We start from the raw sequence: 24,216 nt of genomic DNA, 5'->3' as shown, positions 1-24,216 counted from the left end.
TCTTGCAGATGCAATATTATGACAAGTGTGATTAATTTGATGTTAAAGGCCTTAATGCAATGAATGCTTTAGTGTATTTGAAAGGCATGTTCGTTTATTCTTATGTTGGCCGAATTGTGTAGGCCTGAAAATGTAATTTTTCTAGTAAGCTCTCGCATTTGGAGGTAGTCAGCGAATTTCATGTGCATGCAAGGATGTTCTGTTCTCACGTTTCAGTTGCAGGTGGAAGAAGCTGCCTTTGTTAGTTAGAACTAACGCCTTTTGTTTCACAATTAGGCATGGAGAAGTGAAACATTGTAAACAGAAGGTCGATAATTGGCAGCCGGTATTCTTTCTCATTGAGGAGGCCTGGGAACCAAGGTCATAGGACTACATCTGGAGAGGACGGTGGAAAATTACCTAGGAGAGGTGTATGTTAGTATGAGGTGATCTGTCGGCGTGTTTTACCTCCTTGCATTTTGTATTAGGGAAAGAGCCCCGAGGAAGGAGAGACAGAAGGAGACAGGATGAGTTAGGAGAAGGGGGTCACAAGGTCGATCTGGGAAAGAGCATTTTACAATTAGCTCTGTAACTTTGACTACCTGATTTACTCTGTGAATGTACTTCTTAGGAAGTCTTCACAAGCTGACACCTTTAACTGACTTTGCTTGGGGAATGTTAGCTGAGTACCATTTCCTTTCAGTCACAGATGAAGTCTGACTTGAATATTGGAGCAATTCTTCCTTGTGTCCTGTTTTTAGAACTTTTTATCCTCATCATGATTCATCGGATTAGACTCATGCTTGGGTATGGATTTGTATTAGTTCCCATGTATTTTTACAACCTTGTCTTCAGTTGCTTGTATATTCAGTTGTTTTTGCCTTTGTAATAAATCCTCTAACATGCAATCTGGAATCTGTGAACTTTCTGAGTTACAATTATTGGGTTTGCTACATTGTTCCGATATTTTGGGGTTTCTTTTTACCCCAAAAAACAGTGGCGACAGCCTCTATTCACTGCGCATTTGCATTCAGTGTTTTTAAATTCCACAGTTTTATCCTACTCTTTAAATTCATTTTACTCTTCCATTTTCGCTTTATCCAATTTAGATGTCATCCATATCACCATGCAAGGTAAATTTGCCAATTTCCACAGTTTCTCATATTCAAGTCGGCCTTCCGAACCTTTTCATCCAAGAATACGCACAAAAGCACCATTTGTTAAAAGCAGTTTATTTTGATCCAATGCATTTCGGACCTCCGTCGGGTCCTTCGTCAGGGAAAACTGAAATAACAACAACAGCGTTTTTAAACTTGTATTCCACCTCATGTATGCCAACAAAATCAAAGTGGAAGATGGAAGCAAAGAGAGGGCCGTTTGTTTTTTTGGGCAACCGAGAAAATAAATGTTGATAAACGGGTAGTGGCTCCGGTAGACGGTGAAGATTTGCTTAAAACGGAAGAGGGGGAGTAGAAGGGTGGAGCAAGAAGGTTATAGTAAAGTGGAAGATGGAAGCAAAGAGAGGGCCGTTTGTTTTTTTGGGCAACCGAGTAATGTTAAGCACGCACAATTTAATGGTGTTTCTTGAAAAATGATTTTGTTGGCATACATGAGGTGGAATACAAGTTTAAAAACGCTGTTGTTGTTATTTCAGTTTTCCCTGACGAAGGACCCGACGGAGGTCCGAAATGCATTGTATCAAAATAAACTGCTTTTAACAAATGGTGCTTTTGTGCGTATTCTTGGATGAAAAGGTTCGGAAGGCCGACTTGAATATGAGAAACTGTGGAAATTGGCAAATTTACCTTGCATGGTGATATGGATGACATCTAAATTGGATAAAGCGAAAATGGAAGAGTAAAATGAATTTAAAGAGTAGGATAAAACTGTGGAATTTAAAAACACTGAATGCAAATGCGCAGTGAATAGAGGCTGTCGCCACTGTTTTTTGGGGTAAAAAGAAACCCCAAAATATCTGAGTTACGTTCAAGCACGTGCTGTTTGGGCTTGGCACGATTATGTGAGCACGCCGAAAGTGAAAAATTTCAATTGAACCAAGGAGAATTGTTGTGTTTAATGAGGTGTGCTACCCATCTATATGTGAAAATTTGCTACATTGTTGCCATAAATGGTTCTTCCCTTTACACTTCTCAGCAGGTAACAAAAGATTTGTCGAACCAAGGGTTCCTAGTAAGTTTTGATGGTGGAACCTGACTTAATCAGTTGGTAGCGAGAGGACTGTTACCTCTGCAGTAAGGGGAGTATCTAGGGAAAGGTTAGTTAAAACCCCATAGAGCCCAAGAGATGGTTGTCCAGAGGATCGAGAGAGGAGGACGATGGTGCTTGGTGGAGACCGACGGAGAGTGATGATGCGGCAGAAACAGCAGTTTGAGGAGAGGTGAGTATGAATAGGGATGTTGTTAGATTGTGGTGATGATTTGATTGCGTGATCTCTTGCGGAGTTGGAATGAGAGTTAAGTGATAGTGGTTTTGGACTGTGAGCGCGCACAGTCCATGAGATTTTTGATGTCAGGCTCGACGAGTAGCCTAAGATCCTGGGATAGATAGATTGTGGTGTAGAAGACACCCAGAGCCATAATTGTCAGCCATTGATTGTAGAAGTCGTGAGACGTCATTGACAAACCCACCCCATATAGGGAATGGGAGAGTGAGTGTTTGAGGGATCAAAGCAGGTCATGGGTTACTGTGTGTGTAAAATCGAGTGATTGGATCCTATCAATTATTTATGTAACCGGCCGTTCATGGGAAGATGGTTGAGGGCTGTTGTCCGGTCGTTTCGCGGACAGACAATTGTCAGATTGAGGTAGACAATTACGAGCGACTGTCTGGTCGTTTGGTGGACAGATATTCGATTAAGTGACTGTCCGGTTGAATGGTGCACAGACAGTTACTTTGCTGTGTGAATGAGACTTGCGAGTGTGAGAGACAAATTATGAAGGAGGGGAACTGCTGAATGTGGAGGAAGAGTGACGTTGAAGTGTGCCATGCTGTGATAGGTTGGTTGGTGTAAAGACGCTCTGGTATTGGTGGATTCACATCAGGAAGTAAAACAACAACATTGTGGGCAAAAGAGTTGGTTCCATCATGAAATGTTTTAAAGTATTGCGAGATCTTTGTAGGGGAGATGGAGGAGTGGTAACTCGAGTGGGAGGAAGGAATGAGAGTTCTTACAGAGGAAATTGGGGAAACACAGACAAACTTGAGTGTAGGAGTAAAAGGGAGGATTTCAACAAGAACAGAGGGAATGGGAGCACAGCCACTGAGGAGTGCAGAGACGGGTGGAGGCAATCCAATTGCCAAGTAGCGGAAGATCCTACAGTGCCAGTCACCATTGGTCCCATAGTGTCAGTGTATGATGCAGATCAGGCAGGAAATGGGAGTCTGGTACGATCGACTATGGGAGAAAGTTCTGATTCTGGAGGGAATAGGACAGTGAGTGGAAGTGGTCACTCTTCAAAGCCGATAGAATCGAGTACGCCTTTGCCAGCCACTGCAGATTCTTCTAGAGGTCAGGTGGCACAGAGAGCAGCGAGAACAGGGTCCTTAGCTGATTTACGCTCTGACTTGAGGATGTGGGAACCCCCAGTGAGAGGTCCTTGTGGAAGGATGTTTGGAGGTGACAAAGGTCAGGGAGTTACGGGGAGTCAATCTGTCTCACAGAAACATAATAGAAGGAGATCAGCGGGAAGATCAGTGCAGTGACAGTGGAGAATCCGGTAGCATGACGAGTAGAAGAACAATTAAAGCTCCTATGAGGGCTAAAGTGGTAGATGTAGTGAGATTAAAGGCAGAAGTGGAGGAAATAATCAGTGGAAATTTGCCTTTATAAAGGATCGATTTTTAGGAGCCAGATGAATTGCTGTTTGTGGTGAAGGATGAAACTCGCAAGGCGAAGAAAGCACATGAGAAAATGACAGAGTTGGCACAGAGGTATGATGTGGATCTATCCAAGATGAAGATGTTGCACGGAAATCACAGGTTAAATTACAGTGATCAGGAACTAGAAGAGAAAAGAGTCATAGGCTTGGAAACGCACATTTGAGAATTGACACATGGGAGGAAAGGTGGTCAAAGAAGAAGAGTGCTAGAAAGAGCATAGGAGAAACACCACCTCCAGGAGGAGGGACAGTAAGAGTAGATGCTTTCCCATTGCGAGAGGTACTGAGTGGAGGGTATGTGCATGTGTCTTGGAGTAGAGGAGATTTGGCAGCATTTACCAATGATTTTCCTCGGCTGAGGGAAAAACTTGTTGAGTGGTACAAACAAGTTGATCGATTTGTCAAAATTTCAAAGGTGTGGTGGATTGATTTAAATACGTTGCTTGATATTGTGGTACCAAGTGATTTGTGGTCAGCTTGTAAAATTGCTGTCCATTGGTCGTCTTCAGAACCTGAGCGAGATTCTGTTACAAATGGTCCTTCACCTATCATTATGAAAAAGTATGAGCAGGTAATCACATGGTTGCAATCCAAGATTTCACCTCAAGATATTGATTGGGTTAAGATAGACAGAACTGTTCAGGAGCTAAAGGAGACTGTACATGCCTATTATGAGAGGCTCTTGCAAGCCTTCTAGCAGTACAGCGGGATGGATACTCTCTACCCAAAGGATATGAGACAGTGCGTCTCCAAATTTGTTTTAGGATTGAGACCGGAAGTTAGCCTCATGATACAATAGCATTTGATTTGCTGGCAGAATCAATCTGTGGATAAGATTCTACGGCAGACGTCTTCAAACTGTGGGGCGCGACCCCCAGAGGGGTCGTGGAGTTCTAGGAAGGGGGTCGCAGATTCCCTGGGTTTACTTGTCCCTGCAAAAAGACAGCTGGTCTCGCTAATTGAGATCGTTATCACCTGCTTGCCTAAATGAAAGGCGGGGAATCTCCCTTCTGTGCAAAGCGAGAATCGCTCCTAACTCCACTCATTCCGGTTTCAATTAGATCCTTGTGCTCCAGTAATCTGTCAGTATTTCTACACTTTGGGGGCATCCATCTCTCTTCTGACATACCATAGTAGCTGTTAAAAATACCGCACAGCCAGCATAGCTAAAATAAATGCATTACACCAAAAATCCAAACCACGGCATCCAAGAAAGCTTCTCTTCTGCACGCAAAACATGTATTCAAAGGCGGCACAAACATCCCTGTAAATGTGTAAAACAGAGTATAGTCGGTACTGCGTCCTCTAAAATCGAGGCAGCCTGACCTTGCTCTTGACATCTGATGTGTATATTGGGGCTGAGCAGGTCACAGGTTCAGCCAGTACTGGAAAAACAGGTCTTTATGTGGCAAGATTGTACTGTGAGCTGTTACAACTCACTCTTCCATCCTTCCAAGGTCGATAATACAACTGAGTTTCAATTGGTTGATATGGGCAGACCTAAAGCTAGCACTAAAATGTGTTAGTAACTTTACGAGTCATTTTAGCTGAGATCTCTAGGTCGACTAGAGATGAAGCTGTGTGACTGAAGGATGGATGGGTACACATTTAGGCGGAGTCCCACAGCGTGGTGTCTTTGCCAAAGACTCCTGCCTCCTCCTCAGCTCGTGAATTTCACAATAAACTGAAGTTCAGGTTGTTTAGGTGGGAGATTTTGGGGCAGAAGAGGGAGAGTTGTGTTCCATGATTTTAGTAAGGAGCAAGCAAGGCTTTAGTCAAAATAACAATTTTTCCAGTGAAAGTGGTTTATTGCTTTCCTCCGTAGGACTCGGCCTGGAAATCCATCTTTCTATTTTGGAATTTTAAACGTTTGCGTTTCCCAGGACAGTATTTGCGTTTCTCATTAATGCGAGTGCATGGCCACTTCAATCTTGTACAGACTAGCACAGTAATTGTAATTTTGCCACAATTTAAGGTTGACTACGGTGGTTCCATTCTTTTGCTTGCCATTGTTCTATTTATTCTTTTGATGTGCTGGTTTGTGTGAGATAAAGTAGCAATTTGTAAGTAGCTGTTAGAAGGGTAACATTTGCTCAAATTGTAATATTAATCCTGTTCAATAGGGTTATGAGACTTTTTCCAAAGGTGACTGCCAATCTTTTTTGGACGTTCTATTGTGTTTGTTTTTGGGCGTCCCATTTTAAATGAGAACTGTGAATCCTGCGCGTCCTTACAAGATGCCTTGTAATATTTAGGGGCATGATGCTTATTTGCCGCAAATTTGCTCTTGTTGCAGGAGTTTGTAGAGGCAAAATATGTGCCAGGATGGCACATTTGCAAGATGAGTTACATGGGTAAAAGTTGTTAGGAGCGTGGCTGTGTCTTTCACCGGAATAAAACTAATGTATTTCAAGCTCTCCTGGTACTGTGTTGTGCTGAGCTTATTTTTAAGTTCTGCTATACACATAATTCCATAAATACAAGGCTTTCTACACCCTTCCCTCATGTATCCCTCCTAGACTCATGCAATTCCTCCTCTTTCTCCCTAATCCACTTCTAGACTCTTGCCCCTCCATCTCTTCTTTACTCATCCCAAACCTCCTAATGTTATGATCTCCAAATACACACTTTTTAGACCCTTCCCTCTTCTATTACTCCACTATCCTTTTCAAACCAACTAACAGACTCACACGTACACCGCTCAAATTCATTTAGTATTATCCTATACTAATTCACCACTAATCCCTTTTGGGTTCCGAAATAGCGTGTACTCACCGAAAAGCACATTCACGCCTTGTCAGGGTAGTAAGCACTATATCAATGCAATTACAAGTCAAGGGCCCTTCCCTTCCAGTGACAGTACCACCTACCCCCTACTGCCACCATCAACAGCCCATGCCCTTTGCCAGGCTGCCCTCCAAGGAGTCTCGAGACATGCTCAGAGGAGTCTGTAGACATGCTCTGCATGCACCAGACATTGATAGGCCCTTAATTCCCAAGTTAAAGGTCCCTTCCATCTGTCCCACTTCCACCTTCAATCACTCACCCGATGCCAGGCTGCCCTCTGAGGGGCATTTAGATGTGCTCTGCATGTTCCAGTCGTCCGTAGGCCGGCCCTTCATTCCCAAGTAAAGAGTCCCTTCCATCTGCACCACTTACACCCTCAGTCACCCAGGTCCGAAGCCAGGCTTCCCTCCGAGGAGTCTGCAGACCTGCTCTACATGACCAAGCGACCTCATGCCACCTCTTTCCTTTTGGGGCATGGAACCACTAGCCCCAAGTCAGCACAGTGCCACATAAAACAGGAGGACTAGCAACCCTGGGCTATTGTGCATGGCTTAGCCTATGATCCAGAATGTTACCACAAAGGAGAATAAGGCAAACAAACTCTCTCACACACTTTAAGCATGTCTACTTCAAATTGGAATGCTCTGCTAAAGCAGTTTCAATAATTTAAAACTGGAAAGGAATGATTACAAGTAAAATAAAGTGCCGCAATAATGCCGCAAAATTTCAATTTTTGTGTCGCTAAACTTTAATTTTTGTGCCGCAAAATGTTCAAATCTATGCTGCATTATCCTGGGGGGTCTGATCAAGGAGGTGTTCCATGGGCTTTGCCTGGGGTTCCCACACAAAGCCTATGGATTTTGAAGCTGACCCTATTTACAAAATCATGTAAACCTGGGGCAGCTCTAAAAACGGACGCCTCGCCAGCAGAGGCGCAACAAGGAGAAATGTTTTCATTTCCCCTCGTTTTTTCATCTTTCCATGTGTGCTGCATTCTGCAGCTCACATAGAAATATGAAAATGCCCCTCAGGATTGCTTTGGTGAAGGAAAGTGCCTCTTCCCGTACAAAAACAATCCTGCTATGTTGGTGCTAGGCAGCACCTTGTGAAGGGAAAAGGACTGGAATGCGCCATATTTCATGAGAAGGTCAGAAAGGAAAAAAACACGGGAAACGTGCCAAAGGATGCCAGGTCTAACAGGGGCATTGATGGTTGTCGATAGATGCTGATGAGGAGGAGAACCAGTTTCTAGAAAATGTTGTCAGAGGGGGTCCTTACGTCTAAAATGGTTTGAAAAGGGGGTCTCGACATCAAAAAGTTTGAAGACCACTGTTCTACGGTATGCCAGGTACTGTAGTGATGAAGTGGACTCGAAGCATAGGAAGCTGAAGGATAAGCTGATGCTGTTCAAAATACAGAGAAGGTAGATCAGACATAGACTAGTGGAGGAACATTAGGAAGAAGACAGGGTGATAATCAAGGAGGGACCCAGAATGCATCGGGTCAGGGAACCGGGAGGCCATGGACCCTAAGACAGGAGTAGATGTTGCCACACTAAAGAAGACCACTGCATGTCACACTTGTCACAAGATCGGGCATTGGAAGCGAGAGTGTAGGGAAAATCTAACTAATCAGACTCAAGGGGAAGAAGTGGTGCAGACACCTGAGGTTGTCAATACCGTGACGAGACTCATATCTGTACAAGGAGGAACAGCAGGCCAGCAGGTACAAGTTCCCCAGCCACCGAGAATCCCACCGGGAAATAGAACTTACCAACAGATGCCCTTTATTGAGACCTTCGATACATTTGATTCAGACCCATTGCAACAGTGGTGTTCGAGGGGGGAGGAAGACTGTACCCATGGAGCAGTCTTAGGAGTAGACCAGAAAGGATTGTATATAGAAGCGGATGTTGACGGCCATCCAAGCACCTTTTTGGTTGATACTGGTTATATCCGTTCTACTGTGAGATCTGCAGTAGTTCTCAACTTACCCCTTTCGGGACAATCGATTCAAGTTGTAGGAGAGGCGAATAAGAAAATGACAAATCCACTGACTGAGGCAATACCTGTGAGGATAGGAACTTTTCGCAATCGACACCAATTTGTGGTGTGTGACTCAAGTCCAGTTTGTTTGTTGGGTCGTGATCTTTTGTGTAAATTGAACTGCACCATCTATTGCACGCCCAAGGGAGTGGAACTACAGACTAATGATGATGATGATGCATTTAAGGTGGTAAATCAGAGTCTGTGTGCAGAGGTATTCCCTATGTTCACAGTTGAGGAACTCCCACCTGACCTGAGAGATTCCGTCTCTTTCGACATATGGGATTTCACAGGAGAAGAGATAGGAGTGATCAAGGGTGTTGAGCCAGTTAAAATCTAAGTTAAACCAGATGCCGAGTTTCTGAGAACACCTCAGTACAATCTGTCACCGGATATGATTACAGGAATCAAGCCTGTGATTGAGTCTATGATCTAAGGAATCCTTAAGGAAATAATGGGAAATCCCTGTAACTCACCAATCATGGGATTGCAGAAACCAAGCGGGAGGTACAGGTTTGTACAGGATCTGCGAAAGGTGAATACGATCGTGGTTCCATGTTGTCCTGTGGTACAGAATCCATCAGTGATACTGCTTCAGATCCCATGCGAAGCTGAGTGGTTTACAGTGATTGATCTGTGCCAGGCATTCTTTTCGTTACAATTGTATGAGGAAAGCCAATTTTTACTTGCTTTCCGGCTGGAAGATCATGTGTTAACTGGTGTCGTATTCTTCAAGGGTATACAGAGAGGCCATCGATCATCAATCTTGAGAGCCTCATACTGCCACAGAATTCAGTTCTTGTGCAGGTCATCGATGATCTCCTGATTGCGTCCGAAGCAAAGGATTCTTGCAGGATTGATACAGTTGCTTTATTGAACCACCTACCAGAGAATAGACACATGGTTTCCTCAAACAAGTTACCGTATTGTTTGACTAAATTTCAGTATTTGGGTCACCGAATCGAGAAGGGCAAAAGGAAGGTGTCACCAGATCGAATTGAGGTGATTATAAAAATGACTGTACTTACCATTCAGAAGGAAGTCAATATGTTTCTGGGAATGGTTGGACCTTTCAACAGGATACAGCTCGATTTTATCGAGATGCCTAGTTGCAATGGTTTGAGGTATGTTCTGGTTTTCTCACTGTGGGTGGAAGTGTACCCAACAAGAAGATGTGATAGCCTCACAGTAGCAAAGTTGTTGCTTAGCGAGTTGATTACGCGGTTCGGTTTTCCAATTTCATTAGCGTCACATAGGGGAATGCACTTCCACAGTGAAATCATGAAGCTACTTTGTGCTGCCTTAAATGTTGATCAAAGACTGCATTGTAGCTATCGACCATAGGTATCGTGGAGCAGATTAATAGGACTTTTAAGATGAGGATGGCAAAAGTGTGTTCGTCCACGTTTTTGAAATGGCTGGATGCATTGCCACTGGTGTTGATGAGTGTTCGTAGCACCACTGATAGAAGGACTGGCCTTTCACCACATGATATCCTGATGGGGAGGGCTATGCGGTTACCAGCAGTACCATCCACAGCCTTGATAAACATCACCGATGATATAATTCTTGACTATTGCAAAGGACTGGCTGATGTGGTCCGTTCTGTGTCTCACCAGGTGGAAGCTGCAAATGCCCCGACCTCGAGGGACTTCTGCCATGACCTGTGTCGGGGTGATTGGGTGCTAGTTCACAAGCAAGTGAGGAAAAGTTGCCTTGGAGAGGTTCTTACCAGGTGATCTTGGTGACAAATACAGCTGTGAAGTGTTGAGGTTTGCCGAATTGGATGAATGCCTCCCACACTCGTAGAGTGTAAATAATTGTTCCGAAGGAGAGAACCTAGGTCTGAGTGGAAGAAGAATACATTTAGGGTTTTCCATTCAAGAAGAAGGACTAGGGAAATCTTTGGACTGTGTAAATAAAACCTGAAGAACTGAATTGTGAAAGAATTTCCGGTACTTCAATGAACTGTGTTTGAACTATTTGAACAGCAATCTGAGGAAGAGAAAAATAGACTTTTGTGTATCCTCTTGCTGAATTAAACCGACAAGCTAAAGATGGAGTTTGGAAATTCGGACCATAGGTCTAAGTGTGTGATAGGTACACTCATTGTAGGAGTAATAGTTGTTATAGCAATAGTTATTATTGTTTCTGTAACCAATTCAGATGAAGCAGTAGTTGGGGAAGTGGGAGTACAAGGGACCTCCAAACTTACTACTTCTAACACTAAAGAGGGTATCGTAGGAGCTGAAAAGGCTATGCTAGATCAGACGAGTCGTATGTTGCATGTAGACTTATCTAGGGGCGATTACACGCTTAATGCATATGCAAAGCTGCTATACAAGTACGCCGATACAATGGATGTGAGAGATTGTTATGTGTGTATGTAATTGCCTGTGTCGGTAGAGGAGGGTATTCGTGATTATCATCTTCCTTTGACATATGGTATTACATGTAGTTTATTTCTTAGTATGTTTTATGACAAAGGTCTTTATGAATATTATTTTTCTAATCAAAATGTTGTGCTTTCAGAAGTTCCAGCTTATAAGCATTTGAATAAGTATGATTATTACAAGCAGGAAGATAGGGTGGGGAAGTATTTCATACCCACTGTAACTTTAGATACAGCTTATGCACATTGTCACAATTTAACATGTTCATTGACAGAGGTAGAGAAGAAATGTATAGATCAGGTAGAAGATAGCCATAGACAATTAACAGGGAATCATTACAACAAAGAAGTTAATATTGAGTGGAACAAGGAAGAGTTAGCTCATAAAGCCAAAGGGAGTAGTGGGCCAATTGCGTTGGATTTCCAAACGAGAGGGGAGTTGTATGTGAGACTGTCTATTATGATAAGGTCTTTGTGGGAGAGAGTGTATGTTATCATATGTTCACCATTAAGGCTACAGCAAAGATGTTTCTACAAGATGCAGTACTAGTGGTGCCAAATATGTATTTTGTATGTTGGAAAAATGCCTATGTGCGGTTGGCATTGAATTTGTATGGTATGAGCTATGTGGTAGTAGTATTTCCCAAGATTTATCATGTTGAAGATTTGGACCATTTGGAAGATGGATTAGATCCTAGAAGGAAGCGAGGTGCAAGTACAGGATAAATCGTAGGGGATGTTTTTGGAGCATTGATATCAGGTTTGGGAGTGGTGTTGAACGATATCAAGATTAGAAAGTTGTCAACCATTGTGGACAAGCTGTCGGCAAACACAGCTCAGTCGTTGTTGCTTGTAGATAGAGAGATGGTGTCGATAAGAGCTATGCGAATACAGAACCATCTTGCTTTAGATGCTTTACTGGCAAAAGAGGGCGGAGTCTGTAAAATGTTGAAAGTCCAACAGTGCTGCACCTATATACCTGACAATAGTAAAGATCTGAAGAAGTATATAAGTAACATCACTGAGATTCATCGTGAGGTACATCATTTGGCTACAGAAGGAGTTTGAGACAAGGTGGGAAAAGGATTTGGTAGCATAGGAAGTTGGCTTCCTTCTCCTGGAAAATGAATCCTTGGTTACATCATTAAAGTCTAATGTCAAAGTGGTGGTTTGTGTGATTATTTTGTGGGGATTAGTCAGAGCTTACAAGTGGCATAAAGCAAACCGAGTTGAGAGGTCACTTAGAGAGCAGGAGAGAAGGATGGAAAGACTGCAGGACAGTCATTATGAGAATATTAAAAGCCTGGAGAGGTTCAGACAGGGAAGAGTGGCTACGAGCTCTATTTAAGTTGGTTCTTTCTCCAGGAAGTGTGATGATGACACTTGTCATCTGAGGGGGAATTGATGGAGCGCGATGGTGCTCTAAAATTGTAGGGGTGTTTCATATTCATGGATAGTCCGCAACTGCATATATTCTTGTGTTGTGGTAACAATTGGTCATTAGAAGGTGTTCTGTAATAATAAAGTGAAGTGAAAGATTAGAAATTTGTGTCGTGCCATGTAAGAGAAATAACGTGGCATTCATGTTGAAATGTGTAACTTTTGATGTCAAATGCAATTTCTTAATGAAATAACTATGTGTAATATAATGCATTAGGTTTAAACATGCACCATATTAAAGTCTGCACATGTAGGGATGACTAGTTGTGCTTAAAATGTAATGAAATGTAGTTGCTTGCAGATGCAATATTATAACATGTGTGATTATTTTGATGTTAAAGGCCTAAATGCAATGTATGCTTTTGTGTATTTGAAAGGCCAGTTTGTTTATTCTTATGTTAGCCGAATTGTGTAGGCCTGAAAATGTAATTTCCCTGGTAAGCTCTCACATTTGGAGGTAGTCAGCGAATTTCATGTGTATGCAAGAATGTTCTGTTCTCACATTTCAGTTGCAGATTGAAAAAGCTGCCTTTGTTAGTTAGAACTAACACCTTTTGTTTTAGGAGTTAGGCATGGAGGAGAAGTGAAACATTGTAAACAGAAGGTCGATAATTGGGAGCCGGTGTTCTTTCTCGTTGAGGAGGCCTGGGAACCACGGTCATTGGACTACATATTGAAAGGACAGTGGAAAATTACCTAGGAGAGGTGTCCGTTTGTATGAGGTGATCTGTGGGCATGTTTTAAATCTTTGCATTTTGTATTAGGGAGAGAGCCCCGAGGGCGGAGAGATAGAAGGAGACAGGATGAGTTAGGAGAAGGGGCTCAGAAGATCAATCTGGGAAATTGCATCTTAGAACGAGCTCTGTAGCTTTGACTACCTGATTTACTATGTGAATGTACTTGTTAGGAAGTCTTCACAAGCTGACACCTATAATAGACTTTGCTTGGGGAATGTTAAGTAGGGATTTCACATTAGTGTTAGAGTGGATATAGCTTAATGCCATTTACTTTCGGCCACAGATGAAGTCTGACTTGAATATTGGAGCAATTCTTGATTGCGTCCTGTTCTTAGAACTTTTTATCCTCTTCATGAGTCATTGGATTAGACTCATGCGTAGATATGGATTTATATTAGTTCCCATGTATTTTTACAACCTCGTCTTGAGGTGCTTGTATTTTCAGTTGTTTTTGGCTTTGTAATAAATTCCCTAACTTGCAATCTGGAATCTGTGATCTTTCTGAGTTACAGTTATTGGGTTTGCTAAATTGTTGCCATGAATGGTTCTCTCCTTTACACTTCTCAGAAGGTAACAAAATCTCTGTCGACCCAGAGTTCCTAGTAAGTTTTTTCTTTTATAAATCTTTTTATTAAACAGACTTGACATAAAGGTACAGTTCCACTAAAATCAATAGAGGGGAGTACAGTGAAATCAAATATACATACAAATACAATAGGGGGTTCATTGGGAATCACGGGAGAGAGGATCATTACAGTCAAGATCGTGGGGCGGAGTACAGATGTTGCCACGGTATTAATTCCAGGGGGCCCACACCTTGGACCGTTTCGGGGGCAGCCCCGGGCCATGTACACTGTCTTTTCCCTTATCATACACCAGTCAAGGTCTTTTTTCCAATCCGTAACCGTAGGTGAATGTTATGCTTCCCAGAGCTGAGCGATATTTCTTTTGGCAACCATGCAACCGAGTGTCACCTATTGTGTGGTGTGGGCATTGAGGTCTGTAGTTTCCAAAATGTTGAGGAGGCACCTGGGTGCTTCTGGCTTAATTTCAAACACTGCCGTTTCGCTCATTACTTCATGTATCTTACGCCAGTATTCTTGGATTCGTTCACAGTGCCAAAGAATGTGCAAGAATGTGCCCAGTTTGTTGCAACCCCACCTACAAGGTCCGTCGACCGGCCCACCCATGTGGGCCAGTTGGGCACCAGTTATGTAAATTCTATGCAGGATCTTTAGTTGCACCAGTCAGAGACGTGCCGGGATCGCACCCGTTTCGCCACTTGCCAGCTTTCCTCGTGTAACTCAATGCGTCTCTAGTCCATTTTTCTCGCAGCGACAGCAGGGGATCTTCCACATTATTAATACGTTTTTGGTAAGTTAGGGAAATAGCCTTTTCAGGTAGGTGGCCATCTAGTATTCTGTCTTCCAATGGGGCTGCATCTGGTGGGGAGGAGCTACGGGGCAACACTGTTTGCAGTGCATGATGGACTTGCAGGTATCGAAAACGCTCCGAATCTGCCAGTGCATATTGTTGCTGGAGGGTGTCAAAGGGCTTCACACCCTCTGTGCCCCAGAGGTCCCGAATATGGGAGAAGCCAATTAGATCCCATTTGTCAAAGCCTTTGGAATTTCCCAAGTCTCCAAGTTTTTGCAAGTCCCACAGAGGTGTGGCAAGAGTCAACCTATTGCTCCAGCCGAGCGACTTAGTTGAAGAGTGCCAGATTTTTACTGTGTGGTGGTAGGGCCAGTGAGTGGGTATCTGTTTGGTTTGGAGCATAGTGCGCGGGTATAGGTCCCGTTTGGAAGAAGCCAACGATCCATATTGAACGCTGGGTTGTCAGGGCGACCATAGATGGCATGATTTATTGCTGTAAGGTGTGCTCCCCAGTAGTATTTTTTAACGTCAGCCAGTTCTATTCCACCATCGTACCAACTGAGCGTGAGTTTTTGTACAGCAATACGCGTTTTCCCGCCTCATAAATGGTCCCGCTGGAGCCCTTCTATTTCTTTGAAGTAGGAGTTTGGGACGGGGTCTGCCAAATTTTGTAGGGCATATAGGAAACGGGGTAGGGACATCATTTAAAAAAGGGCCCCCTTGCCCAGTAAAGAGAGCGGGAGTGACTTCCAGTGTGCGATGTCACTTTTGAGTCTTTGCAGTGGAGGGACAAGGTTACGGGCATACCGGTGGGCGGGTTCAAGAGAAACAAATATGCCGAGGTATTTGAAGCCTTCTGAGACTATTGGAATGGGGCAATTTTGGGGTAACGGAGGGGGGCCCCCGTGGAGGACATATACGAGAGATTTTTGCCAGTTTATACCAAATCCGTAGTACCTGCCAAATATAGCCAGGATGTCGAACACGGCAATCAGGGATCAATTGGGGGACGTGAGATAAAGAAGAATATCATCCGCATATAAAGAAATACGGTCTTCCCAGTCTGCCGACCATCGTATTCCACGAGTCATTACATCTCTGCGGATCCATGCTGCAAGGGGTTTGAGGGCCAGTGCGAATAATAAGGGAGAGAGGGGGCACCCCTGGCTTATTATTCACGACCACTTGAGCCATCGGTGCGCTATAGAGCAAGTGTACCCATCGGCTGAATTCGTCCCAAATCCCAGTTTAGTGAGCACGGCAAAAAGATAAGGCCACTCCAGTGTATCAAATGCCATTGTGGCATCTAGGGAGACTAGGATTGCATCTTCCCATATGGTCATCGCCCTACCCAGGACCCTGTGTACTCTGCGCAGGTTCAGAGCGGTATTCGTTTTCGGCATAAACCCTGATTGATCTGGGTGTACTAGGTCACTTATTACCTTGATCAGCCTATATGTGCCAGTACCTTGGCTAGAATTTTGGGTTCTGCATTTAGCAGTGATATGGGACAGTAGGAGGAGCAGTCTGTTTTAGGTTTCCCTTCCTTGTAGATTGTGACGATGGTTGCGGTTCTTTGATCTAGGGGCAGCGTTCCCTGCTCGAGGTTGTCTTCAAACATGGATTTCAAATATGGAGCTAATTTATCTGGACGGTGCTTGTACAGTTCAATAGGGATACCGTTTGGGCCGAGGGCTTTACCCAAATGTAAAGCATGTATTGCGAGCATTATCTCGTCGGCAGTAAGAGCACTGTCCATAAATGTTCGGTCGGCCTCAGAGAGCATGGGAAGGGATATATCTCTAAGAAGGTCAGAGGAGTCTGCCTCAGTATAAGGCGCTACCGAGCCGTGGACTGTATGAAAGTGGGCCGCAAACTGGTTGACTATGTCTTGAGGGCCTGTTATGGGGGACATGTCAGCGTTGTAGCACAGAAAGTACAAAGTTCCCCAAGAATGTCTAGAGACGGAGAAATAAAGGGAAAAGGGGGGAAGGAGTGTGCAACCTAGAGTGGGTAGAGTCAGGGAGCGAAGGGCTCCCTTATTAGAACTCAGAGGCCTCACACACCCAGCGAGCTAGATGTCATGCTTCATCATTGGCCTCTTGCTCCTCGACAGGCTGGCGCTGCAATGCCTGACGGGCGCAACAAGGGCGCTCTTTGTCGGAGATCTTCAGTTCAGGCCAACGGTTGAGTGCATGTGAGGGGGAGAACTAAGAGTGTAGTCTAGTGGGGAATGTGAGATTAAAAAAGGTGAATCAATTCACAAAGATTTTTATTGGCGTGACTGATTCCCTTGAATAAAAGGTGGGAGGGGAGATAGAGGCTGTAGCGGGCACAGGCAAACTACCTCGACCCTCAGATCAGGTCGACATGTTTCTTGCTTAATAACGCAATTCTTCAGGACCTTAAACAGTAAGTACTACACAGTGAACAATATACAAGTGAAAACGAAGCGATACAACCTCTCAGGGTCTGTAAAGGGGCATGCCAAGAGGTTCTGCATTGAAGGGTAAACCTATAAAAAAAGGATATGAGAAGATTGACCACAAAGTTCATACTGGCACCATCAACTCATCCAGAGGTAGGTCACACTTAAATCTTTCTTGTGAAAATATATACACACTCCAAAGGGGGATTAAAAAGCAGAGTCCCTATCAGAAAATAGGGCCTTCACAGGATAAATAGTAAAATTAAAACTAATGACGATGGCAACAACACAAACAACTGAATATAGGCTGATGCTTACCCTAATGGGAGTCCCTAGTGGGCCTCGCAGTCTGTTCCCGTGGGGCAGCACAAGAGGGAAAGTACCCTGAGGGGGAACAATAATCAAAAAAACAAAAACACAAACACACTGGTTCAAGGTAGTTATTTAAAGGAATGAGAGGGCCAGTGTGCATGATACGGCTGTGGGAGCTCCACATTATCGGGTGGTCAGGCGGAGGCACCGCCAAAAACCAGTGCCCGACATCCGGGGCATTCAGAGCCAGGTACCAGCCCACTAGACCCCCCTGGGGTAAAGGAAGCGTGCAGTGCGGCCCCAACTATCGGTATGCACGCAACAAGGGCACGCCACCACGGCAACCGTGTCCACCGAGAACAGTGTACTCAAGGACTGTCAGTCCGTAACCATCGAGAAGCACATAATAGAGTGCCCCCGGCGTACAACCTCATCCCGGCCGCACGCACCCACCCAGTCCGGAGCGGGTCAGCGAGGCCAGGGCATCTGTTCTAAAGACTCGCCAAACATCGTAAACACCGACTAGTGGTCCGTGTCGGCCAGTACCAACGATCAACATTAGCTCTCGTTGGAGGAAGGCATGGAGCAAGCAGTGTACTCTTACCTGTTGGCAGTGCAGCCCCTGGCTTGCAAACCTACCCACACGCGAAGCGCTCGAACACAGGCGCGGAACAGCTGGTCACGGCGGTGCCGGTGTGTCAGGGTTATATGCTGTCCGACACTCCACTTCGGCGGCCAGGCGGGGAGGGCGTGGTTTGGAAAACAGGCTAACTGCGCACGCGTGGACAGAGTACACACGCATGGACTATCCCAGAGATGTATCATAGCGGCCATCTTGGAGTGGGGGAAGTAACCCTCCAGGAAAGGCAATGTTGGCAGCAACGACGTACCAGGTCAAGTAAAGAATGAGCGCACAGAGATAGGAGTGCGTTCCACGCAAAATCGGAGCGTAGGTGTCAACCGGAGAATGTATAGGGATCCGGTCTGACAAGGCACGCATAGGCAAAGACTGATAATAAGGGCTAGCACTGGACGGGATCACAGCGGCCATCTTGGAGAGGTTGAATTAGCGTCCCAAATAGAGCAATGAAAATGGCACTGACGCTGCAGGGCAAGGAAAATCAAATTGCACAGAATTTCGAGCGTACAGTCACCCCTAATTCAGGAGTGAGTGTAATCCAAATCATGATGGGGTAAACAGAGAAGGGTCAGTGTTGATTGAAGGTGATGTCTCAGGGGTATCATCACTGTCAAACTGGAGACCCGGAGGGAGAGGGGAAGAAATGGGGTATTGGGATGCCAGTGGAGGGTAGTGAGGCAATCATCCCTAGTTAGTCAGGGATGCCCATGGGACCGAATCGTTAAGGCCAAGGGTGTCTAACTGTAAGCGGTGGACCCACCGTTGCTCAATTCTGAACAGTGCTTGTTGTGTGATCGAGGGGTGTGATTCAAGTACCACCCACTTGATACTGTCAGCATGATGGTTGTGTTGCAAGTAATGATCATAAAGGCGTGTATGTGTTTTGGAACACCGGATGTTACTCTTAAGTTCCATTATTCTTAGCTTGACCTGTCTCATCGTCATGCCAACATACTGTTTTCCACAGGGGCAGATGAGCATGTAGATGCAGCGGAGGCTGTTGCAGTTTGTATGCCTGTTTAGGTGCCAGGTGAAAGTGTCAGACAGTTTTATGTCTTTGCATTGGATTGTCTGAGGACACACAACACATCCCCCACATTGGTAGTGGCCCACCACCGGTGGTAGATTCCAGAGAGTGTTTTGATCGGTGGGGGTTCGTTTTTTGGGGCGTGTGTGGATGAGGGCATCTTTGAGATTAGATGTACATTTGAAGGCAAAATGGGGTCGTGGGATGTCTAACGCCCCTGTGTTCAATAACCCCCAGTGCCTATTCACAGTTTTTTTGAAGAAGGTCGAATTCTTTGTAAAGCAGGTCACACAGGTAATCAAATTGTCGTGTTCTTTTGGGTGTGTTTCTAGCAATGCCTCTCTGGGATTGTTAAGCGCCCTTTTGCGTGAGTTCCGAATGAGCTTGGTGGGGTAACCTCTATCCTGGAGTTTGTGCTGAAGAAGGACAGATTCCTTATTGTAGTTGGTACTAGTGGTACAATTTCTACGTATCCTAAGGAACTGTCCAAAGGGGAGGTTATCTTTTAGGGCCTTAGGGTGGTGGCTGCTGTATAAAAGAAGACTGTTTTTATCCGTCTCTTTTCGGTACAAGCTGGTACTCAGTCCCTCTTGGTTCAGACTGATCGTCAGGTCTAAAAAAGGTATAGTAGTGTCTGAAATCGTTCCTGTGAATTTCAGGAAAGTGTTCTGTAGATTAATCCAAGAGCAGAAGGCCTCACATCTTTCACGATCCCCCCGCCACAGGACAAGTATATCGTCGATATACCTGCGCCAGAGAATGATATTCTCAGAAAACGGGTTGAGGTCTGATCTAAGATGTTATCCTCAAAAGTGGCCATGTAGATGCATGCTAAGCTGGGGGCAAAGGTAGAACCCATTGATGTCCCACGGATTTGGTGGTATAGCTGGGACCCATATTGGAAGAAATTTTCCGTAAGGGCTATACTAGCACAGGCCATGATGAAAGGGATGGGTGTCGGCGAAGTCCACTCTGCCATCCGGAGTGTGTCCTCCACGGCATCAAGGGTTGCCTGTTGGGGAATGTTTGTGTAGTGGGCCTCGACATCCAATGTAAGTAGGAGGTCGACGCCCTCTTCCCCCTTAATAGATTCAATCAGACATAGTACATCCCTAGTGTCCTGCAAGTACGATGGGATTTTCTTTACCAGTGGTTGGAAGAATACATCGCAAAACTTTGAAAGGGGTTCCAAGAGTGAGCCAATGCCAGATACAATGGGCCTACCCGGGACCGGTGTTGTTCCCTTGTGTATTTTGGGTAGGGTGTAGAAGTAAGGGATGATAGGGTCAGTAGTCAGTAGAAATTCTGCCTCCTTTTTACTTATCCACTCGTTGGCCTCTCCTTCCATAATCAAACTAGTGATCATGGTAGTGAGTCTAGGAGTTGGGTCTATGGGTAGTGGCCTATAATGATTAGTGTTTGCCAGTTGTCGTTTACACGCTATATCATAAGCCGTGGCGTCCTGGATTACTGTGGCTCCCCCTTTGTCCGCCTGTTTAATGACAATCGTGTTGTCATTACCAAGGGATTTCACAGCCATGCTCTCCGCGTGGCTAAGGTTGTTGAAGCTACTCAGGTTGGGTTTAGCCTCAAGAGACTTAAGGACCGCTCTTTCAAAGACCAGAACTTCAGGAGGGACCATACCATCAGTTGGTGTGAATTTGGATGGTCTATGTAGTCCTGTGTCAATAGTTTCTTGGTCTGGTTTGTCATTGAAAAAGGAACGGAGTCGTACCTTTTTGAAGAGTTGCTTGACCTCACACATTTCCTGGAATTTATCTGTGATGGGGGTTGGGACAAAGCCCAACCCTTTTTCCAGCACTCTGATCTCAACAGGTGTGAGGGCTCTAGTAGACAGATTAACTATCAGGCTCTCTTCCCTCTGGTTGTGCTCCTGGTCTCTACAGATGTTGATGCTGTCGACTGATCCTGCCACTGTACCCCTTTCTGACCTCCTCGCCTGCGCCCTCTTCCTCTGCCCCAACCTCTGTCGTGAAAAGGAGGATTCATAGGAAATAACTGAGGTGGTCCCTGAGGGTAAAAAGGATATTGCCAAGGTGGTAGCATTTGGGGAGGTGGTCCTTGAAACATCTGTCCCTGGTTGAAACCCTGGTTCCAGTTCTGGCGTCGCTGGTTGCGGGTGTTATTGGTGGGATTACCACCACTAGAATCACTGCCGGAGGAGCCCCTCCGGCTACCATTGTCTGAATTGTCATCAGAGGAGTAGCTATTCTTCTTGTTGGAGTAACCCTCCTTAAGGTATGGATAAACCTTCATTTTGTCAAATTTATCTAAATCCTTTTGGAGTTTCGTCATCTTTTGTTTGATTAGAAAATCTTGATTGTCAGAGATTTCTTGGTTGATTTCTGTCAGCTTGGTATTAAAGGGAGTTTTGGTTAGAGTGCCCCTGATAGCTGTTTCTAGGGCCGTGATTTTGACCAACAGCGCCTCTGCAAGTCTCTTAGCTGTCTTAACGATTAAAAATAAGAGGTCCCTGGTGCACTTCCATGACACCTGGCACCAGTCACCCTTAAACTGGGCATCTTCAAGGAAGAGCCTTGGCATGATGGTCACTAAGAGTCCTTGAGGGGCTATATTGGCCCTCAGATATTCCATCATAATAATCCCATGAACTGAGATTCTCAGCCATTCTTTTTTCAGTGCAGTGAGTGTTGTCCAATCGTCGTTAGTGGTGCTGGAGGCAGTAGCCGCTCCTACTCCAAGGAGTTGTGGAGTCGATCTCAAAGCCTCGGCTATGGCATCTTCATCGAAGCTGAGACCAGGCACGTCCTCCATAATTAGAGGATCAAAACCTGGTGGGGATATAATGTCCCCTAGGCTAAACGATGAGGAAGAGGTGGTTGTTCTAGCAGCCCGTGGGGGGTTCTAAAACGTGGGTCCACACAGCGAATTTGTCACTGTAGGTAGCCTATGAAGGGTCCGTGGGAGTTCAACCCACGCTCGACAGTCAATACAAAAAGGGGGACCAATTCTGGACATGTCAGCGTCTCTAAGTTGTGGAATGAGCCTACTAGCATGTTCTTTTTTATCCAGGCAGGCAATTAGCTTGCCAGCCTTGTCTCCCCAGTCATAGATCCGACCCATCCTGTCCTGCCCCATTAGTTTAGCACGTGCAGTGACCAGTGCTCGGTACTCATCCTGGCACAAGCGGAGTGCGTGTAGGGCTTCAGGAGTGGTATCGGAGTTCACTTCTTGGTCAAGTCAGTATATCTCTCCTTCTCTATCAGAGATGTCTTTTATTTTGTCTTTTTTTAACCCTGCTATTTGGGAGAGGGCTTGGCCCTGGCCTGCTGTTTTAAAGGCCTCCCACAGTATTTGCGGGGAGTCAACGGTGTGTTCATTCTCCAAGAAGTAGTTGTCAATGGATTTACTTAGGTCTTTACGTATTTTAGGGTTTTTGAGATACCAGGAATTGATAGGGGCAACACGTCCTACTTGTGTGCGGTCTAGGACTACATGGACCCATAGAGGAGAGTGGTCAGAAATACCTCTGACCAGATGTCGAATCTCATGGATGTCAGTGACTTGAGGAGCTGGGACAATAATGTAGTCCAGGCGGGAGAGGCTATTGTGTGCCCCAGAATGAAAAGTGTGCTGGACCTAATCCGGATTATATGTTCTCCATCCGTCCACCAACCCCAGTGCTGCCAAAAAGCTGGAAAAAGAATGTGCGGTGTGGCAAATCTTGCAAGGAGGGTGTCTGTCAAGGGAGCCCAACAGTTTTGAGTTAAAATCACCGCCAAGCACACGGTGTCCATCCGGCAGCGCCAGCAGCACAGTACTAAGATCAGTAAATGTTGTGGCTTGAAGCCCCAGAGGTGCATATATTGACAGGAAGGTAATGGTCCGTCCTATAAGTTTTGATGGTGGAACCCAACTTAATCACATTGAAGAGTCAGTATGCCTTTCTTCAAATATATATAAGAGCTACATTTGTTGGACGTTGGCTCCTTAATGACCCATCTGGTTGCCCAGCTGTTCACGTGGTTAGTGCTGAGCCACAGAGCTTGGAGGTCTCTCTTACTGCAGTGAAATCCTAGAATTGGCTATTAGGGTTATGTGGCTATTTGGGCTCCTTCTACTCCTTGGCTCAGAAATACGTTCTTTACTCAGTTTGCATTTTTTAATCTCTTTTTTTCTTGAGAAGGGGCTTTTATCAGTCACAAGGCGGACAATGAAAGATTAGCGAACAACCATTGACTCCTGGGCTTAATGATATAAATCTTCTTTTTTCCTTCCAGAGGTCTTCTGGGACTTTAATTGTAAAAGGAGTTGAGTTTCTATCAGTACTGTACATCATAGCAGCCAGGAACAACGTTTTGTTACCTTTGGTTTGTAACCCCTACTATATTTTCATCTTTTTACCTTTACAGGTTTTTTTTCAGAATGTTTCTGGATTATTCTTCTGAAGACCCTTTCTCCAGATTATTTTGGGTTCTGTTTAGTTTAAGTTAGGCTGTTATGTGCCTTGTCTATTACCTCACATCTTCCATGCTCCTGTACTTGCCATGAAACATGGTTTTTGCCCTGGACTTTTTCCAGTGAAAGTGACTCTTTCATGGAAACACCGTTTTTGAAGAATAGTGGCTACAGTGTAGTGTAGTTCCTATATTCCCAATAGGCTCTGCGCATTGGAATAATATATTCAGCAGTGTAGACGTAGGATTGAGGTCGACTAGGTCTCTACTGACTATATTAGACTTAAGTTTTGCCAGCTAGCTCAGAGGTCACTAGAAACTTTCTCGAATAAACAAGGAGGAGTTTAACCTCCCTGGATAGACAAGAAGGGATTAGCTTCTGACAACCATATAACATGACAACTTTGCTCCCTCAGAATAAGAGTGTATCTCTAGAGTCGTGTGAAAACAATAGACAGCTATTTCACTCAGTCAAGTGTGCATACTTAGTTTCACCAGAGTGCAGAGAAAAGAGAGACGGGCGTTTTCAATAAAAGATGTTATTTATTGAGCAGTCTTCTTTCTCATACAAGAGAAATGAATTGCCACAATTGCAATACTTAGCATAAAGTAAAGTGCGTACAGTAAAAGGAGTATTATAAAATAATACTGTAAAAGCATTGATATGGTTTCTTAGCCATATGTTTCTTTAAAATAGATAAAATATATACATAC

General features: G+C 44.7%; 1 protein-coding gene across 1 annotated transcript in view; it reads right to left on the bottom strand.

The window, feature by feature from the left end:
* The window catches only part of LOC144819349 (UDP-glucuronosyltransferase 3A1-like), a 511,982-nt gene that overhangs the window by 266,558 nt on the left and 221,208 nt on the right, over positions 1-24,216 (bottom strand). The gene's annotated exons all lie outside the window — the stretch shown is intronic.

Source organism: Lissotriton helveticus, chromosome 2_1, assembly GCF_964261635.1.
Source record: "Lissotriton helveticus chromosome 2_1, aLisHel1.1, whole genome shotgun sequence".
Classification (NCBI taxonomy): Eukaryota; Metazoa; Chordata; class Amphibia; order Caudata; family Salamandridae; genus Lissotriton; species Lissotriton helveticus.
Note: the sequence above shows the minus strand (reverse complement) of the source record. Positions and strands in the feature narration are given on the sequence as shown.